This window comes from Phoenix dactylifera, chromosome 10 (assembly GCF_009389715.1).
Source record: "Phoenix dactylifera cultivar Barhee BC4 chromosome 10, palm_55x_up_171113_PBpolish2nd_filt_p, whole genome shotgun sequence".
In the NCBI taxonomy this organism is placed as follows: Eukaryota; Viridiplantae; Streptophyta; class Magnoliopsida; order Arecales; family Arecaceae; genus Phoenix; species Phoenix dactylifera.
In genome coordinates, this window is record NC_052401.1 from 15,188,373 (window position 1) to 15,198,437 (window position 10,065).

General features: G+C 37.4%; 1 long non-coding RNA gene across 1 annotated transcript; it reads left to right on the top strand.

Moving 5' to 3' along the window:
• The first annotated feature begins 277 nt into the window (after window positions 1–277).
• On the top strand, window positions 278–889 carry LOC120112266. The gene is made up of 2 exons (XR_005513745.1): window positions 278–348; window positions 425–889. It is a non-coding gene; the product is annotated as an uncharacterized LOC120112266 (long non-coding RNA).
• Window positions 890–10,065: the final 9,176 nt, after the last annotated feature.

A 10,065-nucleotide genomic window follows, 5' to 3' on the forward strand; every position in this document is an offset into this window, starting at 1 on the left:
CAGTAGTAGAAGTCTTCACGTGGGATACTGCACCTGCTTCTTGATATCCTTTGGAAACTTGTCCCTCCATCTTCTTATCATTTTTTTTATAAAAGACCTGCTTCCCCACATTTGAACCTGAATCTGCTCCCACACCTGCACTTTTGGTAAGTAAAGAGGGAATTGAATCCTAACATTTTAACCTCTCTCCCTTGGCTTCACTACTCATAGGAGTGGTCAAGAGTATTCCTAGGAACTTAATGCAAGATTTGTTACTTTCAGTATAGAGATTTGTGTTCGTTTAATGCTTCCTGAAGAGATCTCGCTTGTTACTTGCCCTCCAGATTATGCATATGATAAGTTTACAAGGTCAATTTCTAAACCAATTGGCTATCTTGGTTTCTGAACAAAACACTTGAAAATACTAATGAGATTTCATGAACAGGCCTTCTAGTGTTCTTGAAGGAGCTTATGTTCAGTGGGAAATTGAGCTACTTGGCTTTGAAATGCCTAAGGTAATGAAGCTTCTTAAGTGCTCCAAACATCTGGAACTCTTATGTATTGTGGTCCTTCCCTCTGTTTTGCTAAAAAAAAAGGGGGATTCTTGTGAATTTTGAATTGATTGTTTTAAATTGCTTAGAACCTCTAATATGTGCCATTTTATTGTAGGTGTATACCATCCATTTATTTGGAGATCATTACCAAAACATCTGAAGGACTCCAAGTAAATGTTTTGCTTGTCTCGGTAACTGTGGTTGATGTAATAAAATACTGTGTAAATTCTAGACAATGATGCCCAAATATGTTTTCCAATCAAGCTATAGATAGTTTTTGTGTAGGGCAATTTATTTTATTCAATATGAACTCATTTTCTTATAAATTTCCTGCAAACCGGTTAAAGAGTTTTTTAGAGCTTGCTCAAATGAATGATTGGTCATATATAAATGTTACTTTTATCGACTCATTCATTGGAAATCTGATTTAGACCATGCCAGTACAAACTACAATGATGGAAATGTGATTGTGTTGCTAATATAATTCGGAAAAAATTATGATTGATGAATTGGACATGACCAATTGTATTTTAGTTTGCTGGCTGGCACCTCTGTCTTGATCTGGTGTTGAGGCTCGAGAAGTAAATTATCCCATCATTTATTTATTTATAATTGCATTACATTTATTATCACTATTTTTACTTCCAGATTTGAGAGAAGATGGTGTTTGTATGGTAAAAAAGATTATGCAGCAAGTGCCAAGTGGTATGGTGGATTCTTGATTAGATTTGTAGAAGAGCTTGCAGTTTCGGATGGAATAACATTTACATGAAAATTAGGCATGTTTGGTGGAAGAGAATGGTAAGCATATTTAGAAAACAATTACATGCTGCATCTAGGAAAACAATCCAGCATTCAGCAATTGCTCTTCCTAATTTTTGTTTGTTTGGTTAAAGAACAAATCTCACAAGTTAATAAGCATAGAAATGGTGCAGACGTAGAGCTCCAATGTTCTGATCAGTTCTCTGCACCAAGGAATCTTGGTGGCTCAGCGCACTGTTCATCGGTGCTTCCATAGGATATGATTTTCCTAAGATACAACGGAAACAATCTTTCGCCGTTGAACTAATAGAAAATTCACAGGCAGGATCGGTGACACGTTGAGATTTCTAAGGAAGAATCTCAAGATGCTAATTAAGAAGTCTGGTAATACAGCAATGCTGGCTTCCACCAGAACAGAGTCATACGCGGTAAATAAAAGTTGTGGGACGCCTACGCCGACGCTTTAAAGCGTCGGTAAACTTACGCCTACACCGACGCTTTAAAGCGTCGGTGAAAACCTCTGGGCATGCTTTGGACTTTCCTGACACTTTAAAGCGTCGGCGAATGTCGTTAGAGATATCCTTTCTTTTGTAGTAAGATTTGCACTCTTTTCTCATACACACCCAAACATACTATCATTGATTCTTGTTGTCTACCACGTCAATTCCCAAATGACCATTGAAACTTAGATTTCAATTTGTTTCAATCACATCAAGCATAAATGAAAACTCAAATATATTTTCCAAAGTGATTAAATTACAAGTCATTCACATCTTGTATAGTTCCTTCCAGTGTAATCTACTATGGATTCACTATATATATGGAGGACTATTATATTGACCTTTGGCTAGTTGGCCCTACTAAAATCATGTACTAATTGAAGCTTTAAGAAACTTGAATCTGAATCCAATTATACAAGTTCGAAGCTTACTCATATTTGTAGATCAGAAGCCGAATTGGTCTCAATTTCTCTTGTCAAGTTTGAATGTGGATATAGCGTTGGTCTAACCTTAGTCCAACCCATTTACATCCTCAAATTCATATACTCTTCCTTGGGTAAGTAGTGCAATTTTCTATGATAGAAAAGGCTTATCAAATTTTTTTCTTATTTGGGTATTAGAAGAAAATGAAATTGTAATTTAAATAAAATATTACATGATGATGATCATGATAATAATGATGATGATCATGATGGTAGTGGTTATTTTATAAATAAATATAGTACTTTCACGATGCAAACACAATGACCACAATCAATTTTTTTTTTTAAAAAAAAGTTTAGAAGAATTTTCTTATGACCTTGGGAAAATAAAAGAATTGCAAGAGAGATTTCAAAATAAAAATATATCAAAGCACAACAATAAACAAATGATTAGACAAACAAATATTAAATTCTAATCTCTTGTTTTTGACCAATCACTAACTCAATCAAGTTATCATCTTAGAAAAGAAAAAAAAGATCTTTTGAATTCAATTTATAATAATTTCTAATTTCTCATAGTTGAAAATAAACAAAAATATTTTGCATGATTAAAGTTTCAACATTACTATTACAAAGTGAAATTTAGTTTTATGATAATAATTGTTCCAGATAAATTTAAGAAAATAAAAAAAAAATCCTATTCAAATGATCCCTAAATGATCTAAAACTCCTTTTATTTTAAATACTATAATTGAGATGAAGTTAATCTTATGAGATTATTAAGTATTATATTCACAAGAAAAACCAATCATATAAACAAATAATGACTCATGGCCTAATTAAATTATAAAAAAATATAGTTATCATTTCTTTTGGTACAATACAATTATCCTTGTTCAAGATGAAAATAAAAGAATAGTACTTTCTACTTAGGCTTATGGAAGTGTGTGTAAACTCTTTCCATCCATCATTTTTGCAATAATAAACCTATTTATTTTTCTCTTAATCCTATTTATTTACTTTTTCCCAGAGGAATGACATCTCATCTTTTTTCAAAAAATGCATATACATGATACACATTAAGATATATACACACAAGCAAGCGCATGCACACACATGCAAATGCACATGCACTTATGCACATAAATGTATATGCATATCAATACCATAAAACATTTAAGTTACATATATACACGCACATATGTAAGTATAAATATATATAAATACTTGTGAATTGATCGAGTCACCATCTCATTCCATTAACTTTCCTTCTGTTCTCTCTAGATTAGAAAAAAAAAAGGACCTATCTCACGTGACTCTCTTACTCTCATCATGTAGATTCTTTCCTTTATTCCCTTCTCTAACCTTCTCTCTTCTCCCCTTCCTTTTTTTCTTTCATTCTCTCTCCTGTTCTCCCACATCATCAACCTACCAACCTCATCATCTTGGCCAATTCCCTTTAAACTTCAAGTTTTGGATCCTTGACTTTTGTATAATTAAATCTCAAATAATTGTATGTTAGGTTTGAGATGGTAAGAATGGTAGATATAAATAGGCAATAAGAGATAATAACATATGTTAAATATCTTGTACTCTACAATTGATAGCATTGATGGGGATATTTACCATCTATAACTTGTTTTCTCAAGTTTAATTCTTTAGCCCTCAAACCTAACCTCTATCATGACAAAACCAAATATTGGGAGTCAAAGGTGCTGCACCTTTTATTTTTCAAGTCTCAAGTCCATTTTTATTTTACAAGAATTATGCATTGTAGGCAATCGACTATTAAAACTATATCCTTGATAACAATGCCCCCAAACTTAAAACTTTGAGATTAGGAGCCTAGCCATATTGCATGATCAATCATATATATCGAGCATCTTGATTTTATAGAAGAATCGGGCTCATTCATTAGAAGCCTACTATTAGCAACCTCTTTGCTATTAGTTTTGCTGATAGTAGGATTGTTCACCATTAGTAAGCAATTAACAGCTAATTAATTAATATCAATATAGTTCTAGTGATAGTATAGCTTCTCAACATCAACGTACCAATGCCATACTGGCATCGGTTGCCTTCGAGGATGTCTCTTTACCATTTGAAGGATTCCGACCCTACACCTCGTAGAACTTTTCTAAGTTATTTATTACTCGATTTTGATGAGCTTTTACCCAATTTTTTACTAATTTTATTTTTAGATATGTATATTCCAGGCCTCCCATAAGAATTGTATATAAACCCTTTAGTCTTTTAAGTCATGATCAAACATAAAATCAAGGAAAATCTCCTAGAAAAACTCTCCCTAAGGACCTAATCCTTTGCATGTGTATACTTGAAGGGATTGACGTTGTTATGTACTAACCCTATGTTGATAGTTTGGCATCATAGATAGTATCCAGCCCTTTTTTACTTTTAGTTCACCATCAAAACTTTTGATAAGCCCTATGTCCAACTAATGACAAATTTGTTGTCGTTATTTTAGTTTTGATACAACATATCATCGTTGGAAGATCTAAGTTCTAGAACTTCCTTTGATCTTTTATTTTTTCTGCTTATGCAACATTAGGATCGTGATAAATAGGTTGATCGTCAATCTTGGTGTAGGTAAATGGTTTGTTTGGCTCCACTAAGGGTTTTCCATGGTATTTGCACTCAACTTGTCTCTTGCTTATTATTTTCCTATAGGACCTCAAGATCATAGGATCCTAAAGTTCAGAAAACATGTTGTAGAGAGTATACCCTAGTTTGACTGGTGGATTAAGCCTCAAACCTAGGTTCCTTTCATAGCCTATGAGGTCTTACCACTTGTTTGGAAGAACAAATTCAAATCCAATTCACTGAATATCATCAATTTATACTAAATAAATATTTAAAAACTAAAATTTATATATTTTGATGGTCTCTGACCTAATTATTAGATAGGAGACAAAATGAAAAATTTTAATAGCATGATTCTAATCATCAAAATCTAATGAATCTAAACCTACCAATATATTTTATAATGTATCAATTAGGATCCATAAAATAATTTTCAATTGGCATACCCTGTCATATGTTTTCCTACAAGTGTAATTAATACTTTTCATTTTTATATCAACTTGATTTGTAGATTACAGACTTTCAAACTATATAATTTTTGGTTTTTAAATAGTTTATATACTGTAAATCATGTTCAAAAGTTTGGATTTTGAATTTGAATATTTTATCATTAAGTTAAAAAATTTATTAAGTCCTTTTTCAAGGAGTTAATGTAAAATATATAGTCTAACTATATATAAATATATGTATAATATATGCGTATAAGTGATGTAGCAAGATAGATGCAAAATTGCATATTTCGGTTGTCAACAAGCGCTCCATCTTATATTGATCATAAAAGTTTCTTATATTGCTTGGCCATTGATCTTTTATAAATTGATGAGAGGCTTGACCTATTATAAGTAGTGATTTTGATATATTAATCTCTTTCCCTGAGTCAGTGCCAAAATAATCACTTTTTATTATAACAGGATACTTTAGTCATGGTTCTTGATGAATGGGACAAATTAGTCCCCATTGTCTAAATAATAACTAGTTCTCTTAACTTCGTTGTAGTGGATGACAATTATAATCTTAATCTATTTTTTTTTACTAAAGATAATCTTAATCTGTTTAATGAGTATAAATCATTTTTCTTTGGATGATCCACATTTGTACTCTTCTATTTTTGGACTACAATAATAGAAAGAAGTAAGATTATTATTATTATTGGCTATAAATATATCGGTGGACTAATCCTTAATTGGATGACAAGGACTTTTTTGTCTGATTCATAAAAAAATTACATACAATTTTTTTATTAGAAAAGAGGATGATCTTGGGATTGGGTTGGAAAGAGGACTAAATTGTCAAAAAGTATTAATTGGAGATAGATCCTTGTATGGTCCTCTTTTGTAGATCTTGTATTATATATATATATATATATATATATATATATATATAATTTTTGTTACTATTACCAATAATCTTTAATTTCAAAAACATGATGACTTACTCTGATTCCCAAGGGGTTAAGTATATACCGCCATTCACTCCCTGAGATGATGATGAAGGAGGAGAATTAGGAGAAGAAGAATAATAATAAGAAGAAGATCCTATTGCATGGTGACATGAACAAGTCACCTTGTAAGTTGAAACAATTAGATTTATTCATAAATTATTTAAATTTTACAAAAACTTAGAAGTGAAAGCATAAAACTAATGAATATAGGAAAGTTAAAACTATACTAGTATAGTCTATGTACAATAAAATTTCCAATATTTATTATATAAAGTGTATACATGATATAAATGCAAAAGTCTAGTGTGATTTTGAAAATTTTATGAAGCTAGATTGTTGATCCACCCAAAAAAATTAGCAGTACTCTTCAATTGGATTATCAAGTTTCTTAATTATATGGCTAACTACCAAGGACCTTACTTGAAGAGGCAAGCTAGAAGATTATTTGGATGTTTTGGTCTAATATAAGTACCAGAATCTTTATAATGCACAAACAATATGGGACTACACGCATGCCTACATTGGTCTTAGCAAACAAGTTGACTGGCAATTTCATATTTGGATAAAATAATCTTCAAGTTGGACCATTAGTTGTGCCTTCATACAAAGAGAGCCAAATTATAGTAGAGAGAAAAAAAAAATATAATAGCCATTTGTGCCCTTTATGTCAATAATATGAGTTAAAGAATTACTAGGTGAAATTAAGGAGCCACCGAGGGCTATTGCCCTTCTAATCCTTGGTTATTGAGGATAGGATATTCATCTTTAACAAGAGAGTTCCATTAATTATATCAAAATGCATTATGCAAGATCCAGGGACTTCTCCAGTTTCTTTATCCTCTTTATACACTTTCTTACTTACATGGAAGATATCACTGAAAATAAGCTGGTTAGCCACTCCCTTAAGATATATAGAAGATAAGAATGTTATTACATTTAACCTCCAACTTTTTATGTACTTGTTGGCTTATTCAAGCAGGCTAAATGAATGGACTCTCAAAATTAAGAATCAAAATCACAGATAGCCCATAGATGCAGAGAACTCGAGCAATATATAGTGCACTACTACCCGAAATATTGAAGGAACATAAATCAAGTGCTATTTGTTGCACCCCATAGGTTAAACTAAAGATATGGAGGAAGAGGAGAGAGATATTAAAGAGTAAACAATGAAGAAAATACATCACAAAGTTCATGATGAGAGCACAAAAGTGCAATCATCGTACCACCTTAATTAGTATTATAGTTAATTTTTAATGATAAAATTAATTAATTAACATTGTATTTGTGTTTGAGTGCAAGGAGTCCAAGAGACCTAATAACATTGGGTTTGAGCCCAAATGCCAGGCAGTTCGAGCTCAACAAATTCCCCAGCTGTCATGCAAGCATGAAATCCTGCGCCGTCCATCAGGTCACCTACCAAATCAGTCCCGCATCAAGGCCCCGCGATTATTTCTTTCTCAACCATCCAGCCAATCATCAACATCCCAAATAAATCCATTCCTCCCAGCCTCCTGCATTGCATCACGGTCGTCCATCCTCCCCAGCTCCAAGCTTCCAGATTCTCACAAGCATCCCGCAAACCCAGCTCACCCCACGCGCGCCCCATTCCGTGCGATCACAGGAGACCCCATCCCACGCGCATCTCCTTCCTTCTGTGACTGATCCAGCATCACGCGCTCGTGAATAGCTCCTCCAATGATCCCAGCCAGCCGTCCGCGTCATCCCCGCCTTGCAGCCGGCCCGTGCGTTGCCTCCCATCGATCACGGCAGACCCCAGCTCCTCCTCAGCCCGCGTTCTTCACGCGGTGAACATTCCGTGATCAGCTCCTTCCTCTTTAGCGCATCCCGATTTCTTCCGTCCCAGCAGCACCCGTCAACAAGCATCAGCCGTCCGCGTCTCTCCCGGAGTCCCAACTGCAATCTCCCAGCGCATTCCTAGTAGCAAGATCAGCGGCCTCTTCTTTTTTTTTTTTTTTTTTTTTGGTAAAACGGCTACTCATATCATATAACTCTAACGTGAGTACAGCCTGCTAAATCACGGGAAAGTAAAAGATACAAGTAGGGATGAGCATCATCATCAGACGACCAAGTAAAATCTCCGGAATGCCGGGCAGCATGAGAGGCGACCCAGTCTGCAGCCCTGTTCGCCTCTCTGAACACATGTCCTATCTGAACGTCGTCCATCAACCTTACCATCCTACGTACCTCTCTAATGAGGGGATGGCCATCCCCAAACCGATCCGCCCCTTGGAGCCACTCGACAACCACAGATGAATCCCCCTCAAGGCAGACCCGCTCCACACCAAGAACCTGCCGCACATAGGAGATACCCTCCCAAGCCGCCCGCAACTCTGCTCCAACCACAGAGAGTCCAGGCGCTCGTCGCCCTCCTGCCGCTATCATCCTGCCATGGTGGTCCCTAACCACAAATCCAACCCCTCCAACCACACCATCCACTGACCGACTGCCATCGAAATTTACTTTAAGATAGCCAAGGGGTGGGGGTACCCAAGAAACAAGGGCAAACCGGGGCGCTGAAGCAGCGTGGAGAGTACCCCAGATGTCCCTGGCTATCCCAGAAGAAAATCGCATGGAAGCCGCAAGGACCTCCCTCGCAGATAGCGTCGCTCTCTCCACCACCCTCCTCGGGGGGGACCTCCTCCCCTCAAACAGACCGGCATTCCTATCCAACCAAATGTGATAGGACAAGTATGCCACCAAAATCCCTACCTCCACAGATCGGGGGCTCCGCATGGAAGCTCTCAACATCTGAATCATATCCTGTGCAGAGCCAATCGAGTTGGGTAGTAGGACCGGTGATCTCCTCCATATCTCTCTGGCTCTGGGGCACTGCAGGAGGACATGCTCGATCGTCTCCTCACTATCTGCACATTCCTCACAGCACTGAGAGACCGCCATGCCACGCCGGGCTAACAAGCTCCTCGTAGGAAGGCAGCCCCAGGCTACCTTCCAGATGAATAAGGCCACTCGCGGATGAATCCGCAACCTCCATATCCAGCCACCCTCAATCTGACGAGCTGGCTCCCTATCAATCAATGCACGGAGATCTCTGACCCGTACCCGCGTCCGTCCCGTCGGAGCCCATACTAGCCTGTCGCCCCCCCCACCAGTGGGAATCGGAATAGACAAAACCAGCTCCGCCAATCGCTCTCCAAAGACCTCCCGGACCATCTCCTCCCTCCATCGAGCCCCCTCTGGTGTCAATAGCTCACTAACCCTGCAGCCAGCTAATCTCGTCGCATCAATCATGGTCGGCATACGGCATATCGGTATCTCGGTCACCCAGCTGTCCTCCAGCACATCAATAGACTGTCCATCGCCTATGATCCATCTAATCTCTGGAAGCACCACCATAGCTCTCGTGCAAATCTCCCTCCAAATCGGAGAATGGTGACGGCCAGCTCGCACCCCAGGAACCAATGCTCCATATTTGGCCCTCATAAGTGAAGACCACATACCCTCGGGCTCAAGCATAACTCTAACTGCATGCCTAGCAACTAGTGCCTCCCGCGTGGCCACCAAAGACTGCACCCCCAATCCTCCGTAGCTAGCCGGCTGGCACATAACATCCCAAGCCACCAAGTGGACTCCCCCTCTGCCACTACACCTCCCCCAAATAAAGTCCCTAAACAGCTGCTCAAGGGATCTCAGGACTGTAACTGGAATGATAGTATTGGAAAGTAGATAGATAGGGATCGAAGTAAGAACTGAGCGAACCAAAGTGATCCTACCCATCATCGAAAGTGTATGCATCTGCCACCCCTCGAGTCTCCGTCTGATAC